General features: G+C 50.9%; 1 long non-coding RNA gene across 1 annotated transcript in view; it reads right to left on the bottom strand.

Moving 5' to 3' along the window:
* The window catches only part of LOC139036526 (uncharacterized), a 73662-nt gene extending 55160 nt beyond the window's left edge, over positions 1-18502 (bottom strand). Inside the window, exon 1 of the long non-coding RNA XR_011489297.1 lies at positions 18023-18502. This is a non-coding gene — a long non-coding RNA (uncharacterized lncRNA). The remainder of the gene's footprint in view (positions 1-18022) is intronic.
* Positions 18503-23462: the final 4960 nt, after the last annotated feature.

The following is a 23462-nucleotide window of genomic DNA, read 5'->3' as shown; positions in this document are numbered from 1 at the left end:
TCGGAGATAAAATTCAAATCAAACCAGAGCGCAGAGGTCAGCGGCTGGCAGAGAGGAGGAGCTGTGGATAATAGAAGGAGCACAGATTTTAAATTACTTGCTGGCCTTGTAAAGTCCCGCGTATACAGTTTGTTCCCAGGAAATCAAATCTCTTACAAATCCTTCTCTGTTCTGTAGCGCTCATCTTCCCGGACTGTGGTTTTCCAGGTCTTCTGTCTCTTCTTGCTACTAGATACTCTGAATGTATCCTTTATTTAGTGCTTCACCTGTCACCCCCTGGAGGAGGGCATGGCCACCCACTCCAGTATCCTTGTCTGGAGAATCCCATGGACAGAGGAGCCTGGTGGGCTGCAGTCCATGGGGTCACAAAGAGCCAGAGACGACTGAGCAACAAGCTGCCCAGCACATCGCGTTACCCGTCTTCTCCGAGGGTCCACAGAGGCTTCTCCAGCTGCCTTGAATTTCCACCGCCTCCTCCAGCCTCCCGATGCAAACACCTTTGTGCCACAAAATACACAACCTGATACAAGAATCTGCTCAATGCTCCTGGGCTGTTAGAACCTCTCGTCTGAGGTCTGCGCCTCTGAACCTCTTAAATATCTATGCCACGGTCTCCAACTGGAAGTCACAGGACAACCCAGCCTGGAGGTAGCTGAGTTTTAACATTCACACAGGAAAAAAAAACAACAGCCATTGTTTCAACATTGGGAGATTCCACATAAAAATTTGAATGTCTAGAATTTCTTACAAAAAAAAGAAACACTATCTGCTAGGCACTATAAGCATGAAATGGGCATGTTTCTGTTTTCCCTCACGGTACCACACTGTCGTACCATTAAAACCAGGTCTGAATTTCAGTTGCCACTTATCATTATGCTTGTTCTGGGCTTTTCTTATAGTTGAGAAATATTTTTATATCCACGTCTCCATTAAAAGTAGGAAAAATGAGCAGTAGCCCAATATTCCAAACACAAAGGAGAAGGCATATTTCTCTGGGGTCTTGTCCAGGTAATGCACAGACATCCGATCCACTTTATTTCTGTTATTTCTCTGACCGTCTGTGAGATTCGGATGCGTTGCCTCGGTTTGCTGTAAGAAGCCCTGGTCCTCACTCCGAAAGGCTCTCCCTGCCCAGCCCCGCCCATGCTCCGTCTCCGCTGCCCGTAGATCAGACGGGTACATCCGTTTCTCTAAAGGGCGTGAAAGCAAGATGCCGCTCTGAGCCATGCGGTCTGCCACAGCTGCTCAGCTCTGCTGTTACAGCACAAAAGCATCCTTGATGTGGAAACAGACAGACATAGTGGTGTGCCAATAAAACTTTATTTGTGTAAGGAGACAACAGGCTCCCGATCCCTGCAATAGGACATCTATCCATCGTTCCATCCTCCTTTCGACATCACTTCTTGCATCCTTGGTCAGGCTCACCTGTGATACATTCTCAGTGAAATAACTGTTTCAAATCTTTCCTTCCCCACCAGGCTGAACGCTCCAAACTCAAAGAGCAGGGACTCATGCAACATGCAAAGATGGGGCTAAAGGAGGGGCTGTGGAGGAGCTCAGGCGAGCGCCAGACGAAGGGCAGAGAGCTCTGGCTGCAGCGAGACAGAGGCTGACCGCTTCTCTCCAGGGACAGATCCGCACGGGAGCGCCTCACGGCTGACATGGGAACCCACTGCATCAGGGACCCAGGCGCCTTCTGGCTCATCCCCTCCCTTAAGAAAGCTCCCAAGCCCAGGGTCCAGGTGGCGTGCCAACCCCTACCACTGTGTTAGCATGAAGGAGCTTAAATTCTAGAGCACATTTCTCAGTGAAGGTGAAGATCAATGAAGGTAACTAGAAGTCGTGGGAGACTGCCACAACCACTTTTATCTTATTCGCTCATTTGTACATTAAGTAACTTGGTTCTCCATAAGGATTAGTTATTGTCAAAATTCCAACATGCTGCTGCTCCAGGCTTCTGCCTGGAATATTCAAGATTCCACACAACACACAATTGAAACACCCCATATTTATTTATCTGCTCTCTTTCCAGACACTAGCAGAGTGTTGATTTAATTAAAATGAACAAAACCCCACAGTTAGAAATTATCTCCTTTGACTTAGACTATGCCCCTTATTTGATGAGTACCGCCTCCACAAGATCTATCTCAGAAAGGGACTTCCAACCAAACGTTTCTACTCCCTCAGTCCTGCACGGAGTCAGTACGACTGCTGGACCTCAGAGGACAATGCTGGGTGAAACAGGGGGTATTTTAGAGATAACTAGCCAGACTTCTCAGTACTTCAGCAAAAGAATCCAGGGCCTTTGTACAGTCTAGGTGAAGAAGGAACCCGGAGAGTAGCTGAGACAGATTTGCCAATCAGTCCACCTGGACGGGGGCCAAAGAGGAATTTAATTTAATTGAAAAGAAATTTAGATCACTTCTCGGCCTTTTGGCTAAGATCAAGTGAAAAGAAATTTAGAGATGTAACACCTAGCCTTCTTGAGTTAAGAACAGAGATTCATGTATAGTAAACAGTCTGGCCAGGGAAAGAGGTACATGGAAACAACCTGTGTGCCAGACTTAGCACCAGACTCATCCTGAGTCATAACACAGACCAGGGACACTCAACTCCCCCTTGGGGAAACACAACTTTCCACCTGAGAGCAACAGCGGTGATGATGCTGGCCCGATCGGAAGCCAGACACATCCGAGCAACCGTCACCTGGGAGACCAGAGTTCCCTCCTCAGACCCCACATCACTTCCCTTCTTCCCAAGAGCTCCTCGTCATCAAACAGGGATCCTTTGAAGATAGGGCCATCTCATCCCCTTCTTAAGCCCTCCACTGGCTCCCATCAAGCCTGAGGGAAAGTCACACCCTCATGGGGGCCTTCAAGGCCTGTGGCCCTGACCCCCAGCCGCCTCCCAGCGACAGCCAGCCTGGCCTTCCTGCTCAGACCTTTGCTGTTCCTTCTGCCTGGAAGTCTTGTCCCTTCAACACTGCTCACGGCTCCTTCCCTTCATTCAGGTCTCAGAAAGGTCTTTCCTGCCCAGTCTGTTCAGAACAGGCTTCCCTCCCTGCCCCCGCCACATGCTGTCTGCCTGCCGTGCCTCTTGCCTGGCAATAACCCTACCAGACGGGTTGACCGCTGTTTGAATATCGTCTGCCTTCTCCGTTGGAATCAGCTTTAGAGAACAGGGGCTTGATTTTGTCCACCGTTGTTTCCTGAGGAAAGGGCCGGACACAGTGGCCCCCAATAAAAGCTAACCAATGAAGGGCCGTCCCTGGTGTCCAGTGGTTAAGAATCTGCTTCCAAGGCAGGGGACGCGAGTTCAATCCCCGGTCAGGGAGCTGAGATCCCACGGGTCTTGGGACAGCTAGGCCTGCACACCACGACTGCTGAGTCCATGCAGCAAAGACCCAGTGCAGCCAAAAGCAAAAGCAAGATAAAAACAAGAGCACAGAAATTATTCAGAGTGAAGTTCCCCCCCATCCATCCACCCTCCAGTGCTCTAAGCTCCCTCAAGGAGACATTCGAGTAGGTAGTGAGTTTACCATCAGCAGAGACGTCTGAACGGTGCCTGGGCCCCCCTTGGCAGAGCTGTGCTGGAGACCAGGTCGTGTGAGGCAGGACGGCGCTGAGGGGAGGTTTGTCCTGCAGTCTGTGCACATCTGCGTGAGCAGCCTCGGGGCCTGAGAGCTCGCGGGTGACCTGAGACTTGCATGTGCGTGGCCGGGTTGCTCCCAAGAGGCAGTTCTAGCAATGCTTGCTGACTGTTCCTCAGATGCTACTGGGAACGCAAAGGACTCGAGTCCCTGCCCTCATGAAGGTTCAGTTCTAACAGGACCAACAGGTGGCAGAGAGCCCAAGAAGGTGACCGAGGCCCCCGAGGTCCGTCACGGGGCCTGGCAAGGGTCCTGGAACCGGTGACTGAGGCCCCCGAGGACCGCCACGGGGCCCGGCGAGGGTCCGGGAACCGGCGACCGAGGCCCCCGAGGACCGCCGAGGGTCCGGGAACCGGCGACCGAGGCCCCCGAGGACCGCCACGGGGCCCGGCGAGGGTCCGGGAACCGGCGACCGAGGCCCCCGAGGACCGCCACGGGGCCCGGCGAGGGTCCGGGAACCGGCGACCGAGGCCCCCGAGGACCGTCACGGGGCCCGGCGAGGGTCCGGGAACCGGCGCCCGAGGGCCGCCACGGGGCCTGGCAAGGGTCTGGGAACCAGTGACTGAGGCCCCTGAGGTCCGTGCCCGGCAAGGGTCTGGGAACCAGTGGGCAGGGTCAAGGACGTGACTAGTGCCTTGAATCGAGGAAGTAACAAAGAACAATTTAGACTAGGTCGAGTGAAGTTGGAGGTCAAAAGGGTTAGGAACAGGTGTTCTAGTTTCCAGGAAGGGCAGAAGAACATGCCAGGCGTACGGAATGCCCAGAACGGCCCAGTTCAGCATATGACACCCAAACTCTTCTGAGCAGACTCTCCTCACTCTTGAGTGAGCAATGATTCCCCGGTAAGCCAGAGCCTGACAACAGTCACGACACCAGATAGGGTTCAGGGCGGCGGTGCCACAGAAATGCGCACCATTAGTGCTCCGCGCACGGATCGCTGTGTCCCGTAGAAGTTCACAAGGATACGAAATATCAGAGGCAGAGCTGAGCACCAGAGCAGCCGTGATACTGTGCATCATTCAGAGCTTCGCAGGAACGAAGCTGAGACCGTTCTTCGCTGGTCCATGGGCGTGCAGGGTGTATTCATATGGCGTCTCCAGAGCCCCAGACTTGGGGAGCTTATCATTCGCTTAGTGAACTCCCCCACCCACAGGAAAGGCTCTGCATGAGAGGATCCCCCCTTCCACCAGCCACAAGCGGAGAGGACCCTGTTGGGAAGAGCAGCTGCCCTGGGCCCTGAGGAGCCCTGGACACTCACCGTCTTCTGTGAAGCGTCCTGTCTGCGGAGCCAGCTGAAATGGTGCCTGCCAGCCGGGCGAGTGTGGCCTAGGCGCTCAGTCGTGTCTGACGCTTTGTGACCTCGCGGACGGTAGCCCACCAGGCTCCTCTGTCCATGGGATTCTGCAGGAAGAATGCTGAAGTGGATTGCCATGCCTCCTCCAGGGGATCTTCCCAACCCAGGGATGGAACCCAGGCCTCCCGCATTGCAGCAGATTCTTTACAACTGAGCCGCCTGGGAAGCCCACATGTTTAACATCATCAGGCACATCTTATCCTGTAACCGGAACCAGCTACACAACTGGTGGCGTCTGGCACAAAACCAAGTTGTGGGTCTCACTCGAGAATCACAGAGAACTTCAGGGTGGCCATAGCAGGCGTTCAACAGAGCAGAGCCCTTCTGAGCGTGGCCCCGAGTGACTGCATGGGTCCAACGTCCTCAGAGCCAGCCCTGACCGAAACAGCGGGTAGCATTACTGTTCATTTTTATTAAATGGCCACAGTTCCCACTACTACTGTTTATAAACATCTTGACTTGGGGCCAGATTCGAGGGGATGTCTGCCTCCCTGTTTTACAAATAAGTAAACCAGGTTTCAAGGGATTAAGAGCAGTTGAGTGAGTTGATGGAGGGAACATAGATCTGGGATCTAGGTCTTTATGACTCTGAGGCTGTAACTAGCAGGGGTCATCAGTCTGGAATTGTTAAATCGTTAGATGTGTAAGATTCCCACTGACCACACTGACCAAAGCCAGCAGAGAGAGCAAGCCGGGAGGGCCGCACGAGGCATCGCTCTTCAGGTGGAGTAGAAGTTTTCTGCAAGGGACGTGCCCATGATAGTCTTCCTCACTCACTGGGGAGCCCAAGGCAGGGCTTCTCATCAAACGCGTTCACCCGGGGCTTCTCCCAGGCCCAACAGTACTCTGCCAGCGCTCCCGTCTGCCCTGACCCACGCGTCCTGCTAACACAGCTGGTGGGCCATGCTTATCCGGTTTCCAGGGGAACTGATAGAGGGTGTTAGCCCAAGGCCAAATGTGTCCCTTTCAGAAGAAGGAAGGGTTTGGGGGCCTCTTGCCCACAAATCCACAGAGGATGAGATGGTTGGATGGCATCACCGACTTGATGGACATGAGTTTGGGTGAACTCCGGGAGTTGGTGATGGACAGGGAGGCCTGGTGTGCTGCAGTCCGTGAGATTGCAAAGAGTTGGACACGACTGAGCGGCTGAACTGAACTGAACTGCCCACAAATGCTCTCTACCTGGACAGAAGTCCTTCAGACATGGGACTCCCCAGGGCTGCAGGAGAGCACAGTCCGTGAGAGACCTCGCGGGCGTCTTCAGCTCCACCCTAGCACCTCCAAGCCGGGGAGCCACGACCAATCTCTCCAAAGGTCTGTCTTATTTTGCTTGATAGTTATATTTATTCACAGCAGGAGACAGTCAAATTGGCATAGCAAAGACAGTAAGTGCAGGTGTATTCAACTACTTTTGAAAGTGACCAACAGACACTCTTGACTCTGGTCCCACTTCCGGGATTCACACCTGAAGACGAATATTCATGAATGCTCATCACGACATCATTAATAACAAGCTCTCTGAGAGAGTAGCCTTGAACCATATGCCCTCCCATGTGTAGGACAGACGGCTAGAACAGACGGAAGCTGCTGTCTGGAGCAGGGAGCTCGGCCGGGTGCTCCCTGACGACCCGGGGGTGAGGGGCAGGGAGGCTCAACAGCAGGGGTGTGTGTACACTAGAGTTGATTCACATTGTTGTGACCATCACAACATTGCAAAGTAGTTATCCTCCAATTAAAATAAAAGCTTTCTAGAAACAAATGTTTGGGTGAGGAGCAGTAATTAATTTATGGAAAATTAATATATTGGAACACAATGAAGCCAGCAAAAAGCAGGTTTCAAGTTTCTTTCATGATCCAGAAATTCTTAGATTGTCATTTTCAGTGAAAAAATTAACTGTTTAAGGTATAGCTGTGATTTTTGAAACAAACATGGGTTCTGCATCTAAGTAGAGAAAACACTAAAATGAGAAAATGGCCATCCACGAGAGGTAAGTTTACAGCTGACTGTATTGACAGTTTCTTTTCCACTCTTATACAATTTCTGTATTTTCAACAATGCACTTGTCTGGCTCTTTAGATCAGAAAACAAAGAAGAACAAAACAAAACTAGACTGTATAATTCCAGGGAGCTGAGCTGTGGGATTTTCAGCTGAAAGGGAGTTAGGAGCAAACTAATAATGAACTAGTCTGGTGATCACAGGGGTTTTCATATCGGAAGAGGCTGCTGAGTTCAGTAATGTTGCTGCCTAAATGAGCAGCATGGACTGGCACTTCCCTGAACCAGGGGGTCTGCTTAGCCTGCAGACCCAGCCTGTCAGACTCCATCGTGGACACATGGAGCCAAGCTCAGCTGCCTCACAACAGCCGCCTGCACTTGAAGTTTCAACCAAGCATCCTGCCTGGTGAAAATCAAAGGCAGAGGGAACACCCCAGCAAAAACAAAGAACCTGCATTTTATAAACTTTATGGATTTTTTTCCAGATTTTAAAAGTGTTTCTTTATCCACTGTATAAATTAGACAATACGAACTGACATTCACCAAAAATACACTTAAATTTGCTCCACATCCCTCAACCCAGATATTAATACTCAATGCTTAGGCTGTCTGATACACTTCCACCCTCTGTGAGTTGGGTGTGTGTGTGCACACATACTCACGTCACACACACGCATGCCTTCACTACTCATACACGTATGTTTATCTATGTAAACATGCAAACGGACATAGACCCACGGTTCCTCCTACCTGTGCTGTCCGGGTGCATTGCTCTGTCTTTCCCACTCAGGGACTCATCCTTCCTGTAACAAGTATTCGCCAAGCACCCTCCACGCAACAATCCTCTCCTGGGCATTGATGGATATAGGATAGAGCAGCGAATGTGACGAGCAAAGAGGGGGGAGGCAGTAAAGGAAATTATGAGAAAGGAATTCATTTTGATGGTGGTTTTTTTTTTTTAAAGCTAGGTACCACAGGGGAAAAGACAGTGTAGAGTGCTGGGGGTCAGAGGACTGGCCAGGGAATGGGCGGTAGTCATTTATAATTAGCCTGCTCAGGTTAAGACCCTGAGAGGATTCTTCTGAACAAAGACCTTGCCCAAAGTCAGGAAAATCAAGGATGGAAGCTGACTGCGGAAGTGCAGTGAACGGGGCCAGCGCAGAGGCCCGGCCACAGCGCGGCGGGCCGGGGGGTCGGGGCGCTGCCCTCCTCACCCGGTGGTTCAGAGTCTGCCGTGCAGTGCAGGGGCCACTGGTTCCATCCCTGGTCAGGCACTGAGATCCCACTTGCTCAGCAGCATCTAAGCCCACAACTAGGGCCACAGAGACAGATCTACATGACGCAGTGAGGATCCTGGTGTCTCAGCTGAGACCTACTGCAGCCAAATGAGAAAATACAGATATTTAAAATATTAAAAATCAGCATAGGAAAAGCAGAGACATCACTTTGCCAACAAAGGTCCATCTAATCAAGGCTACGGTTTTTCCAATGGTCATGTATGGATTTGAGAGCTGGACTATGAAGAAAGCTGAGCGCCGAAGAATTGATGCTTTTGAACTGTGGTGTTGGAGAAGACTCTTGAGAGTCCCTTGGACTGCAAGGAGATCCAACCAGTCCATTCTAAAGGAGATCAGTCCTGGGTGTTCATTGGAAGGACTGATGCTGAAGCTGAAACTCCAATGCTTTGGCCACCTCATGTGAAGAGCTGACTCATTGGAAAAGACCCTGATGCTGGGAGGGATTGGGGGCAGGAGGAGAAGGGGACGACAGAGGATGAGATGGTTGGATGGCATCACCGACTTGATGGACACGGGTTTGGGTGGACTCTGGGAGTTGTTGATGGACAGGGAGGCCTGGCGTGCTGCGATTCATGGGGTCACAAAGAGTTGGACACAACTGAGCGACTGAACAAAAATTAAAAAAATAACTCGGGGCCGGGCATGTCAGTGTGGCAGGCCATGTAGGACGTTTTGAAGGCCATCCTGAGGACTTCGGCCTTTCCTCCAAGCTTGGCAGGAAAGACCATGTGAGCGGTGGTCACAGCTGCCGTGGACAGAGATGTGAAGACAAGCCTGTGCCCTGAGGTGATGACTGCATCCTTGGGGGCAGCATGGACGGCCCCGTCAGACCGGGTGAGACGTGGGTGAGGGATGCAAGTCGCCCGTCGTGTCTCAGGTCTATGCTGGGAACACTGGGTATCCAGTGACTCCTGATTCAAACTCACCGGTAAAATGAGGCTGAGCTGCTCACATGCCATGACAGAAGAGACGCAGGCACGCCCGCCCGCCCAGAGACAGGGCGAGAAGGCTCCTCCGGCCCCAACACGGGCGCTGGAGGTGAGCCAATTGACAAAGGTTTTTACTACCAAGTCCACGCCCTTCAGCTTTCAGGGGCTGGAAATCGACGTCTTCCACCAGTACCGTCTGCTCCGCGATTCTGGACAAAGGAGACGCCGTCTGCCCCCCCCCCCCCCCCAGTACCCTCTGCTCTGCGATTCTGGACAAAGGAGACGCCGTCTGGGGCCCCTCCCCCCCCGAGTCTTTTCCACGTCGTTTCTCCCCGGTGGTCCTCGGCACCCTGACCCCCCCACATCTCCCCAGCGAACTCCCCCACCTCCAGCGAGGCGGCACCCCGCTTCCTGTCCTCGACAGCCCTGCTCCGAAGCTCCCCCATGCCTGCGTTTCTTCGCGTGTTCCCCGGTGCTCCCCGGCGGGCCCCTCCGTCCCACTCAGCATCACCTCCTCTGTGACCGTCCTGGACCACCCTGCTCACAGTCGCAGCACCCACCTTGCTCCCCTCCTCCCGTCCCACTTGGTTTTCTCGGCAGCAACCTGGAGCTGGCATGCACACAAACGTCCCCTCCGCGCTGCTTCCCCCAGCCAGACTGTGCGCCCTGCGAGGGCGGGAACTGGGCCCGTTCGGTTCCTCGCCAGGTCCAGCGTCCCCAGCACGTCTGACGCTGGTCATCATTAACCCGTGTTGACGGCCGAGTGAGCAAGCCCGTGAGAGGCTCTGAGGAGCCCCCATCAGAGCGTCCCCTCTGGCAGGGGTCACAGGAGAGGCCTTTCCCCAGCTCCTTGCGAGGAGGGCGGCGGGGCTTCTCCGCGAGGAGAGGAGACAGGCCGGCTCCCCGCGTGCCGCACCCAGAGGCGACGCCAGGAGCGCTGGCCGTGCCCCTCCGTCCTGACGTGTCCCCCACACGGGGTTAGGCTGCTGAGAAAACCACTTCCGTGCACTAGTTCTGCACAGTTCCAGGCATCTAATGCAATGCTGGACACGAACCGAGGTTGTCCGTCACATTTGAGAAATGAATAAATACATGAATGACTGTGTGTACGTGTGTTACTCTGGGCTTTTTTGACTCAGAGAATAAGATCACTCAAATTATTATTACCTGCTCCCCTGGAGAAGTTCAGCTTTAAGCAAAAAAGCACGTTGAGAAGAGAGAAATTGGAAAACACACTGCGAGTGCATCTGGGGGGATTTGGGCATTCTTGGCACCCCTGAGTTATTTGTAAACAGAGTTTAATGACGAGCTGGGTGTGTCTGAAGCTTCCACTACCATCTCTCTTAAAGCGAATGCCTTGTGCACTGCTGGGCACATTTCAGGCACCATCTGATTACAGCCCAGATAAGAAAAGGAATATGCCGTTACAAGGACTGCCCCATGAGCATGCATCCCAGGCTGCTGCCCCCGCCCCCCCCCCGACACGGCAGGAGGGCAGAGACCTGGCCGGGGTGAAGTTAACCTGCCCCACACCAACAGGGCCTCCGTGCGCCGTCCCTGCCCGGGGCGGGCGGGTACACGGGTACCCAGGGCGTCCGTGGGCCGTCCCTGCCCAGGGTGGGTGCCCGGGCACACAGGCTCTCCCCAGTGGCTCTTCGGGACTCCTCAGCCAGGCAGGGAGCAAACAGGTGGGCGTGGGCACAAAAAGGAGTGCATCTTGAGGCTCTGCCTCCTACAGAAAAGAAGCACTGCCGTTTCTTACACGGAATGAGTAAGTCCACACGAGAGACAGTTCCCCCTCTTCTCTCCAGGCAGCTTTGCATTAAGACGTTTTCTTGTCTCAGCAGGATCTACCCTGTGTTTGTCAAAAATTCACTTGCTGTGCTTTTCTGCCTGTAATAAAAAAAAAAAGTCCTCCTTTGCATCAGATATTTGCATATAAATTATATCTGGCACTTTTATAACCGACTACAGAGTCTTCACTGTGCTCTGGTGTGGCACGGTATATTATAATGGGGAAATACACATTCTTCTAATAATACATTCCTTTTTTTCACAGATGGATCTGTAAGAGAGTTATAAGAAGGCAAAAAAAAAAAAAAAAAAAGATTTCAACAACAACAACAACAAATAAGCCAGGTCTGAAATTCTGACAGCTTCTTCCAGTGAAAGATGGCTCAGTGGGTCTTTGAATTATCGTAGCCTTCACGCTCTCTGATGGTCGTGCTTAGAGAATGAGTCGTACAGACCCTTACACAGAACAAAATCATTAGCAAAGAGATGCTGGGACATCGCAGTGATGATTATGGACAGAAGCACTGGGCCTTAATTAGATTCCAGTGAAAAGAACTGCTCTTTTGCAAAAGGTACATGGGTCAGGCTTCCCTGGTAGTCCAGTGGTTAACAGTGCGCCTGCCAAGGCAGGAGACACAGATCCAATCCCTGGTCCAGGAGGATCCCAAACACCACAGGGCCACGGAGCCCGTGGGCCACAGCTCCTGCAGCCCGCCCTCCCGAGAGCTGGCATGCTGAGGACAGAAGCCGCCCCCATGAGAAGGCCATGTGCCACAACTGGAGAAAGCTGTGCCCAGCGGTGAAGATCTGGCACAGCTGAAAATTAATGGATTTATTTTAAAAAGGCAGGAGGACCCCACCTTGAGAAGAATCCCAAGTTTCACACAGCAAGAGGACCATGCCGAGGCTTGGAGCTCACCGCCAAGGGCAAGGAAGTTAAAACCCGAACTGAGTGCCAGACACGGGGCTCCCCGTGCGTCAGTTCCTCTAATTCTCAAAAGATAAACGCCCTGCAGACTGCCTGCTACACAGCGGGCCTTCAAATCACTGTTGAATAAACACATGGATCCATCCATTTTTATAAAATGGATGCCAAGAGAAATTTTAACATTTGCCTAAAGTACTCGAGGGTTCAAACCCAGTTCTGCTGGACTCAGAAGCCGTCCCTTGTTTTGTCTGTTGAATAGGGGCATGTTCCTGTATCCACAGAGGGAAGATCTGTAAATGGAAAATGAGCAGGAAGCAATGAGACCATTCTTCCTTGAACTAAGGGGGTATTCCAGACATGATGACTTTCATGGGCCAATAAACATTTCTGCCTTCGTAGACTCCTTCCTCCAAAAAATGCTACTGAAAACTGTATTACATGACTGGGTTTGTATAAACCCATATAATCCAAGTTGGATTTTTCTCTTGAATTTATAAGAAAGGGAAGGATTTTTGCGGGCCTCTGAAAGAATCAGGGAGCCCAGGCAGCGGGCCTCCTGTGTCTAGCGGAGGCCTTGCCCCTAACCACCTCATGCAAAAACTCCACCAACCAGAAACATTGTATCCACAGAAATTCCACAGTGAGTCTACATCCCTGCAAGGTTTTGATGCTGATAGCATTTGCCAAACACCATTGAGATAAATACCTAACAGCTCAGTTAGGATTCTGTTTGCCTGCACATGCTAGAGATCTGTCCATAGCTGTTTCCCTCCAGTAGGAATTTTTCATATGCAGTAAGTCAGGACAAGGGCAGTGCTTGTACACGGGCTGGTCCAGCTACTCATGCAGGGGCAAAAAGGACCCTGCTTCTTCTAGCTTCCCCTCTGACATTCTTTGTTCCTCACGGAAGCAATATGGCTTCTTCAGCTCCAGCCATCCCATTTACATTCCAGGCAGGATGGAGAGGCAAATGCCAAAGATGAGGGATAAAAGGCTCCACCTTAGAAACTTTGTTTTATGGGGAAAAGAAAGCCTTCTGCAGATTGGAACTGGGTCTCGCGACATTCCAGAGACTCTAGAAAAGTGTTTTCAAGGAGAATCACTGCTTTCCCCAAAGAAAATCAGAGTTGTTAGTTAAGAAAAAAGGGTTAGTATGTGGGCGAGAGTGGCGGCGGGGAATGGAGTTGAGTGAGCGATCCACAGCATCTGCTTCAACAGCCGTTAATTCCTATAAAACTAAATGACCAAACCTTTGAAAACAGTACCCAGTTTAGGAGAGTTTCAGCTCAACAGAAAACTGGGTGAGTTCTTTGGTTTTCACTCGAATGTGATAATCCAGGCCACTCTGCCCTCTGTTAGCAAAACAGACGCAGTATCATACTGTCAATTAGCTAACAGGTCTGCAGTAACCACCTCCCCAGGCTGTATGTATTTATTTATTTTCCCAATTATTTTTATTAGTTGGAGGCTAATTACAACATTGTAGTGGTTTTGGCCATACACTGACATGAATCAGCCGTGGATTTACACGTCCCCTATTTCCTTGTAGAAGACACTGGAGTCATCTTTCTAGGCCAAAACACAGGCGTGTCGTCGACATCGACTTCTATGCGGCTGAGTATCACCTGCGTGCTCATTTTTAGCTCAAGTGCCGTCCTCCGAGCAAAAAACGCTGCTGTTTGCACCAGAGGAGGCTGAAAAGGCCTCACGGTCAGTGCTCTCCCGGCCCAGGAGCCGAAATGCAGCTTATCGACGCTTTTCCTACTGGACAGTGAGGTAACTGGAAGCTCACCACTCAGCACAAACCTTGGTCATTAATGCACAGAGTCAGCACTTGTGAACCAAACTGTGAACACGACCTAACAAAATATTCAGCTGTCCTCCTGGGGCAGGATCACGGTGGCCAACTGCCCAGGTTGGCCCAGGACTCTGTGCTCACCCTAGGAGTCTGGCCAGCCAGGGGGAGTTGGCCGTGGTGAGCACGACGCCCATGCAGCCCTGGCTTAGAACCAACGGAAAGCGCATGGTTAACAAAAACTAACGTTTATTTGAGTGACAATGCTGTACCAGCCACCTCTTAACAATTTACACGTAAGATTTTGTCTTCTCAAGAACTCCAAGAGGAAGGGACTATTGTTATTCCCAATTTACAGGGAGGGAAAACAGAGGAGAAAACTTTTAAAATCACTAAATGAAGCTAGTGGTGAAGAACCTGCCTGCCAGTGCAGGAGACATGAGATGCGGGTTCAATCCCTGGGTCGGGAAGGTCCCCTGGAGAAGGAAATGGCAACACACTCCAGTATTCTTGCCTGGAGAATCCCATGGAGAGAGGAGCCTGGCCGGCCACAGTCTATAGTGTCACAAAGAGTCGGACACGACTGTGCGCGCACACACAAACACACTCCAACAAATGTGCTGTTACATATTACCTATGCAAGACATGCAGTGAGGAGCAGCAGGGCCGAGAACGTCCTTGGTGTTCCACGGCCGAGACCCCGCGCTCCCAATGCGGGGCGCTTGGGTTTGATCTCTGGATTGAACTAGACCCCACTGCTGCAGCTGAACTGAGAGACCCCCGCGCCGCAACGGAGAATGAAGATCCCCCTGCTGCAGCGAAGAGCCGGCGCAGCCAAATAAACACGCAGTTTGAAAGAGCAGCAGCAGCGGAGGTGGACTCAGCCCCGGCAGCCCGCCCGCCGCTGAGGCCCGAGCCCCGCCTCCCCTGAGCCCCGCCTCCCCCGAGCCCCGCCTCCCCCGAGCCCCGCCTCCCCTGAGCCCCTCCGAAGCCGCGGCCGCGCGAGCGGAGGCCCGTAGCCCTCTGGCGCATCCCTGCAGTGTGCGCGCTCGTCCATCTTACAGCGGCGGGACAGGAGGGCATCGGCGGGCAGGGACGCTTCACCCGTGCTTTCCTCTGCCCGTGTCACTGGAGGCAGTTCTGCCCCCAGGGGACATCTGGCAGTGACTCTGAAAGTGCCTCACAGATGAATCGTTTTTGCAACTTTCTAAGTTCCCATAGCTATGACTTACACTTGGTCTTAACCGAATGGATAGAAGAGAACAACTCTTGCTGTGTTTTTTGTAGAAGAGGGTGTGGAGTCCACTCTGCCTTCCAGCTGTTGGAAACTAGTGATGCAGAAACAGCAACAACCGGCCAAGCTGGTTTAGACATGTTGCAACTAAAAAAAAAGTGTGTCTCATGTTATGAAGATTAGTACACACACACAAGAAACAAAAATACAACAACAAACCCTGCATCCTATTAGCCCACCCTTGGTGGTTACATTTGCTAAACGCAAGGTTCCACGATGTCTGCAAAGTAAAGAAACTGGTTTGATGTTTGTCTGCAGCCCCATGGACTACAGGGCACTAGGCTCCTCTGAACGCCACTCTCTCCTGGAGTGGTGTTCATCAAGTCGGTGATGCCATCCAACCATGTCATCCTCTGCCACCCCCTTCTCCTGCCCTCAACCTTTCCCAGCATCAGCCTTTTCCAATGAGTCAGCTCTTCACATTAAGTGGCCAAAGTATTGTGGCTTCAACATCAGTTCTTCCAGTGAGTATCTAGGGTTGATTTCCCTCACGATTGATGTAACATTTACCAAAGCTTCACTTATGGATAAACTTCTCTTTTCACCCTCAAGAACTTGGATTGTCATCACAAAGACCACACTCAGGAGATCCTGGTCTAGCCCTGTCTGACCCCTTCCTGTTAACCCACCTTTCCTCCAGGCAGTGAGAGGACCAGAATAAGACACTGGGCTTTTGTGCCTTCAGAGCCATCTTTCTGCCTCCAGAGTTCTTCCTAATGTTCTGCCTCTTTTCTTTCGTCTCCAAGTAAATCACAGGATCATCAGAAACCCCACTGAAGCCTCTCAAGGATGCCACTGTGATCTTTATCTTCAAAGCCAACCCGCCAGGCCTCTGGCTTGAAATCTGCATGACAGCTAAAGGAGAGTAAATTTGGGGGCTGGCTTCCTTTGATAACCAAATGTTGCTTTTTTTCTTTGTTCTGAAGGTACAACTTTAAAAGAAATTCAATGAAGAGGAAAATAGTTCTACAGCGTCTAGCTCTGTGCAGCCACTGTGACTGGCCTGGGGCATTTGCTTAAAATAGGAGCTGCGGGGCTTGTCTGCAACAGAGGCTGATTGTTAAATGACTGGACTGGAAGGTCTAAACGCGGGCAGCGGTCCTGGGTGGAAACCACAAGTGGAAGCAGGAAAGGGACAGAAGAGTCGGCAGGACCCTCACGCGCAGGCCCGCTCAGCCTGCCTTCCCTTCTGTGCACTCCTGCCGCCTCTTCTCAGCATGCTCTGCGTCTCTACAGTAAGATCACACCATCCGGTCCCATCACTTCATAGTGAATAGATGGGGAAACAATGGAAACAGTGGCAGACTTTATTTTGGGGGCTCCAAAATCACTGCAGATGGTGACTGCAGCCATGAAAGTAAAAGACATTTGCTCCTTGGAAGAAAAGCTATGACCAACCTAGACAGCATATTAAAAAGCAGAGACATTACTTTGCCAACAAAGGTCCATATAGTCAAAACCATGGTTTTTCCAGTGGTCATGTATGGATGTGAGAGTCCCTTGGACTGCAAGGAGATCAGTCCATCCTAAAGGAAATCAACCTAGAATATTCACTGAAGGACTGATGTTGAAGCTGAAGCTCCAATACTTTGGCCACCTGATGTGAAGAGCCGACTCATTGAAAAAGACCCTGATGCTGGGAAAGATTGAAGGTGGGAGGAGAAGGGGACGACAGAAGACAAAATGATTGGATGGCATCACCGACTCGAGGGTCGTGAATTTGAGCAAGCTCCGGGAGCTGGTGATGGACAGGAGGCCTGGCGTGCTGCGGTCCATGGGGTCGCAGAGTTGGATACAACTGAGCGAGAACAACAAGGTCCATCAGAGAGAAGCCAGAGCACAGGATACAGGGAAGGCCTATCCTGAAAGGCCCCCGCGGGTCCTGCTGGATTGTGCATACTTCACGCAAACCCCGCACGGAGGAGCAGCCAGTGAAGACACTGCAGGCGCCTCCTCCGCTCACACACACAGTCCACCGTCCCATCGGACTTCACTTACAAACACAAGTCCAAAGATAGATGCATGAAGGATTTCACTGAGCCAAACCAGTGCACCATTAAGCCCTGCAGCAGCACAGTATTAAACACGCGGCCTCGTGAGCATGGGGTCCTGTGTGGCCACACAGGTCGTACGCACGAAACCGGCCCTGCTGTGTGAGACACACGGCCGGGGGCCTGCACGGGAGGCTGCTGCGAGGCAGGGCAGGGGGGAGAGGAGCGCCTCACGCTTCTCTGTTCCAGCACCCCCAGTCGCTCGGCGAGTTTTCCATAACACATTTAGGCCAAAAGAAAGGCTTAGCAGTTCCATTTGTTAAGCTGTTTGTTCCAAGCCATTTAAGCTGTCCTAACAAACTAGGAACCATTTTTAAAAATACCTCTGAATCAAAAATGAAGAAGACATTTTTAATTTTATTCTTGACCACAATTCTTGCTAAGGGGACGTGAGTATCTGCCGGGCACTGCAGTTCCTCAAATCTGGGAATGAGATGGGACACCTCCAGCCGCCCTCATCTCCCGGCTCACACTGATTATTCACACAGTACATGGGTGCTAAGTCATGTCACTGGTGTCTGACTCTTCGTGACCCTGTGGACCACAGCCCACCAGGCTCCTCTGTCACTGGTGTCTGACCCTTCGTGACCCTGAGGACCACAGCCCACCAGGCTCCTCTGTCCGGTGACCGTCCAGAGGCAAGAACCCTGGACGGGGTTTCTGCACCCTCCTCCAGGGGAGCTTCCTGACCCAGGGATCAAACCCAGGTCTCCTGCATCTCCTGCATCGGCAGGCGGGTTCTGCGGCACCAGCTCTGCCTGGGAAGCCATTCACACAGTACTTTTGCTTTTTATTGCCAAAAACCCAGTTTCACAAACATGATGTCATGGAAATAAACTCAATGTGATCGACTGCTGAAACTCAACAGCTTCTGGCTAGTAGTTACCAAGGGTCCAACAAAAGTTAAATGGCACTGCTTCCTGCAAAATCTTACCATGTTCCACAGCACCACGCTGACGTCCCTGGAACCAGAAGGGTAGCGGAAAAGCACGTGACTCGAGTCATCACCCACGCAGAGATGACGTCAGGGCTGCACTTGGCCCACTCGGGGGTCCCGGAAAGTCGGGGCTCCTGGTGCTCTCTGTACCGCTCGTCCGAGGGAGAACCTGCGTTGCCCAATCCTGTGATTTGATGATGTATTTGTTGCCATCTCACTTTCCATTTATTTTATTGAGCACCAGCTAAATTGGAGATTTTATCTGGTGCTGGGGGGGGGGGGGGAGCAAAGCTTAGCCAATTATAGAGTTCCTGCCCTCAGGGGGCTTGAGAAGCACCGAGAAGGCAGAGATGCAGTCAGCCCACGACGCTGTCATTATACACAGTAATTAGGGCTGTGCAGGGACACTTCCGAGCACTTTTAAAAGCTTGTAGCTGGTGGCTTCGTCTGGTCTGGGGGTCTCGGGAAGGAACTCAGAGCCTGGTGTTTTAATTAATGTCTGAAGGAAGCGTTGGTTTTGCGAGAATGGAGGAAGATAAGGTTTTCCAAGGCCAAAGGAACGACAGAAACAATGCCCCCTGCAGTGAGAGGGCGCAGGCCGGCTCAGGGGTGGGCTCTGCATTCCCTCCACGGAGAATGCTGGCTTCACAGGTGACGCCAGTGATGAAGGGTGCCTGCAGGACCAGGGGCCGCTGGTTCCTGAAGGCAGGGCGGGCAGGGAGCAGGACTCTGGCTCAGGCCCCTCACGCCACCCTCAACTCTGCGGGTGTTCCACTAAAGCAGAGGCAGTTACCAGACGGCGTGGCGGTGTTCCAGTTAAACTTGACTGCCGCTTCGGCCAGAGCTTAGGACCCCTGGTACACAAGCCTCCATGCGGGCCTCATTCGGTGGGTCAAGGGAGGGGGGCTACCTACTGAAAAACAATCCAGGCTCGTCCTTGGCCTCCTAGGGTTTCCCATGTAAAGAAAGGAAATAAACGCAGCTTGTCAACACAACAGGCCACGAAGAGGGGCAGTCACGGTCCAGGTCAAAACTCGGCAAAAACAGCAATCCTTCCCCACCTCTGACATCCTTAAATCCGCCCCAGCACCCTCTGCTTCTCAGCAGAGGAGGCGAACTCATCACTACCAAAGGCCACAGATGATAACACAGCACAGCTATTATCATCAGAGGAAAGAACTCGGGCGGGGAGGCGGGGAGGCGGCCTGCCCGGCGGCTCCGAGCTGGGTCCTTAACAGCCTCCGGGGCTCGGCCCCCTCCCGCAGCCGCCGTTTCGCAGCCTGTCTCTTTCCGCGCAGCGCCCGGCTGGTTTTTTCCTATTAAACAACAGTGTGAGCAGACCATGCCCTTCAGGCCTCTCCCAGAGATAAAGGAGGTCAAACTGAGGCTCCTCGTCAGTTGCTGTGGCAACAAAGAAAGTCTAGCAGAAACCCTGGAAGCGCCACTCGGGACCGCCCCGCCCGTCTCCCTACAGCTCCGCCCGCGCGTGCCCTGCCGCGGGAATCGCCGCGGTGCCTGCGCCGACCCCCGGGGGTGTCCTGGGTAAGCACACTTGCCGAGAGCTCCAGGTGCCCGTCTCCCCTGATGGGGACTCGCCCCAGGTCTGTCTCCGTAAGGCTTCTTAAAACGGGAGGTACACCACCCGCGCCGGAATTGCCCAGAGAGACCGACTGAAAAGAGATTCCTCGGCTCCGCCTCGGCCCGGCGAGATGAGCGTCTCTTGCCAACAGCTGCCAACTACAGGCTCGGACAGCAGAATGTGGGCGGAGCTGTCTTCTTCAGCACGCGTGTAGGCGAATGGCCAGCACCTGGTCTTGCCTTGGCTGATTCAAATCCCCTGCGTGAGCCAAAATTGTGCTTTGAAATCAGCCACTATTGACTTTCATCAGATGGGCAGCCTTACCTCCAGCATTTCACCAAAAGAACTTAAAATGTCAATAGGAATGAAAGTACTGAGTTTATGTGGGAATTGCAAAATGGACTTACTTTGAGGCTAAAAGGAAAAATTTTTATTAAAAGTTGGTACAGTAACAACTGTATCTTTCAGTACCTCTGAAAGGTCAAGATTGTTTGCCCTCTCCCCTAAAAAACCATAAAATGCCCCTTTATATAAAGGAATGTTCTCCTTAGATTTTTCTGTTTCCTAAGCAATTGGCTTAAATAATTTGGCTTCTGGATCAGGCACTGTGAAGGCAGACACACTGCTTGTTTTATTCACACCGTATTTTCAGCAACTACCACTAAGCTGGGATATCCAGAGAGGAGAGAATAAATACTTGATAAATGAATAAATGAAGCACAGAAACCAAAGCTGTCTTACCTGGAAAGCATTTTAATGACTACTCATCATTCTGCCTTTTAAGTTAGGTAAAAGGTCTTTTTGTGCGTGCTGTGTGCTTAGTCTGACTCTTTGCAACCCCATGAACTGTAACCTGCCAGGCCCCTCTGTCCATGGGATTCTTCAGGCAAGAATACTAGAGTGCGAAGCCCTTTCCTCCTCCAGGGGATCTTTCTGACCCAGAGACAGAAGAATCTCCTGCATTACACCTGAACCACCAGGTTCAGCCCTGGATAAAATAAGCATGCAAAGGGGAGGACAAAATTCACCCCCACCCCCTTCTCAACACCTCTGCCAAAGAAGAAGTCACTTTTCTCATCATACAATTAAAATAGAAACAACTCTAAGTAAAACTATATAGTTTAATCTTTAGATTTCAGTTTACTTGCAATGTTGGTGGAAACGCTTAAGAATTCAGTTTGCATTATGTACAAATCCAGCACAGCTTTGAAATGTTACCCTTCTCACTCCGGTGTTCACCAAGGAGGTTAAGGATTAGAAAAAGAAATTTCAAAATAACTTCCAATGACTGTTTCTCTAATTTAAGGCCAGAGATTAAAGTGTTTAAATCTCTCTCTCATGTTTTCTGCCAAAGCCCTGAGACTGATGAAAGGCAGCATTGAGGGTCTGGCCAGCGATGGGCAAGTGCAGCGGGGGCGACTCCAGCCTGTCACTGGTTTCTGTAAATAAAGTTTTATTGGCACATGGCCATGCATCTCCTTTGAGGATCACTGTCTATGCCTTTTTCTGCAATTCTGAAAGTCTAGAATATCTATATTCTGGCCCTTTAAAGAAAATGTTTCAGCTCAGTTCAGTTGCTCAGTCATGTCCGACTCTTTGCAACCCTATGAACCGCAGCACGCCAGGCCTCCCTGTCCATCACCAACTCCCAGAGTTGACCCAAACTCATGTCCATCAAGTCAGTGATGCCATCCAACCATCTCATCCTCTGTCCCCTTCTCCTCCTGCCCTCGATCCCTCCCAGCATGAGGGTCTTTTCCAATGAGTCAGCTCTTTGCATGAGGTGGCCAAAGCATTGGAGTTTCAGCTTCAGCATCAGTCCTTCCAATGAACACCCAGGACTGATCTCCTTTAGAATGGACTGGTTGGATCTCCCTGCAGTCCAAGGGACTCTGAAGAGTCTTCTCCAACACCACAGTTCAAAAGCATCAATTCTTTGGCACTCAGCTTTCTTCACAGTCCAACTCTCACATCCATACATGACCACTGGAAAAACCATAGCCTTGACTAGATGGACCTTTGTTGGCAAAGTAATGTCTGTTTTTAATGTGCTATCTAGGTTGGTCATAACTTTCCTTTCAAGGAGTGAGCGTCTTTTAAATCATGGCTGCAATCACCATCTGCAGTGATTTTGAAGCCCCCGAAAATAAAGTCTGACATTGTTTCCACTGTTTCCCCATCTATTTCCCATGAAGTGAGGGGACCAGATGCCATGATCTTAGTTTTCTGAATGTTGAACTTTCAGCCAACTTTTCACTCTCCTATTTCACTTTCATCAAGAGGCTTTTTAGTTCTTCTTCACTTTCTGCCATAAGGGTGGTGGCGTCTGCATATCTGAGGTTATCTCCTTATTGCCAAATTCAGACTTAAATTGAAGAAAGTAGGGAAAACCATTAGACCATTCAGGTATGACCTAAATCAAATCCCTTATGGTTATACAGTGGAAGTGAGAAATAGATTTAAGGGACTAGATCTGATAGACAGAGTGCCTGATGAACTGTGGACGGAGGTTCGTGACATTGTACAGGAGACAGGGATCGAGACCATCCCCAAGAAAAAGAAATGCAAAAAAAGCAAAATGGCTGTCTGAGGAGGCCTTACAAACGGCTGTGAAAAGAAAAGCGAAAAGCAAAGGAAAAAAGGAAAGATATGCCCATTTGAATGCAGAGTTCCAAAGAATAGCAAGGAGAGATAAGAAAGCCTTCCTCAGTGATCAGTGCAAAGAAATAGAGGAAAACAACAGAATGGGAAAGACTAGAGATCTCTTTAAGAAAATTAGATACACCAAGGGAAAACTTCATGCAAAGAAGGGCTCAATAAAGGACAGAAATGGTATGGACCTAACAGAAGCAGAAGATATTAAGAAGAGGTGGCAAGAATACACAGAAGAACTGTACAGAAAGGATCTTCACAACCCAGATAACCATGAAAGTGTGATCACTCATCTAGAGCCAGACATCCTGGAATGTGAAGTCAAGGGGGCCTTAGAAAGCATCACTACGAACAAAGCTAGTGGGGGTGATGGAATTCCAGTTGAGCTATTTCAAATCCTGAAAGATGATGCTGTGAAAGTGCTGCACTCAATATGCCAGCAAATTTGGAAAACTCAGCAGTGGCCACAGGACTAGAAAAGGTCAGCTTTCATTCCAATCCCAAAGAAAGGCAATGCCGAAGAATGCTCAAACTACTGTACAATTGCACTCATCTTACACATCTTTACTTAGTAAAGTAATGCTCAAAATTCTCCAAGTGAGGCTTCAACAGTACGTGAACTATGAAACTGCAGATGTTCAAGCTGGTTTTAGAAAAGGCAGAGGAATCAGAGATCAAATTGCCAACATCCACTGGATCATTGAAAAAGCAAGAGAGTTCCAGAAAAACATCTATTTCTGCTTTATTGACTATGCCAAAGTCTTTGACTGTGTGGATCACAATAATCTCTGGAAAATTCTTAAAGAAATGGGAATACCAGATCATCTGACCTGTTTCTTGAGAAACCTGTATGCAGGTCAGGAAGCAACAGTTAGAACTGGACATGGAGACTTTCTTCCCGATCGGCTTCCATAATGGGACTGTCTGGACGAGCCAAAAGATGGGCCTGATAATCTATGTGAGCTTACTTCTGCTGACTCCAGAAATCCTGAGTCTGCCGTTTGATCCTCAAGACAATGCCTTCCTGTCCTGGGCTCACTCCTATGCTGCATTCCACAGTCTAACTGCTGGGTCTGTGGACCACTCCCTTCTTCATCCGTGAAAGGTGTCCCATGGTGGATATCTCCACTTCAAGGAAAGGACTTTCTCCAAGTCTGCAAATACCTTCAACAATCACATGTGATACCTCTTCTTAAACTGATGACA

Source organism: Odocoileus virginianus, chromosome 9 (genome assembly GCF_023699985.2).
Source record: "Odocoileus virginianus isolate 20LAN1187 ecotype Illinois chromosome 9, Ovbor_1.2, whole genome shotgun sequence".
NCBI classification, from domain to species: Eukaryota; Metazoa; Chordata; class Mammalia; order Artiodactyla; family Cervidae; genus Odocoileus; species Odocoileus virginianus.
Note: the sequence above shows the minus strand (reverse complement) of the source record. Positions and strands in the feature narration are given on the sequence as shown.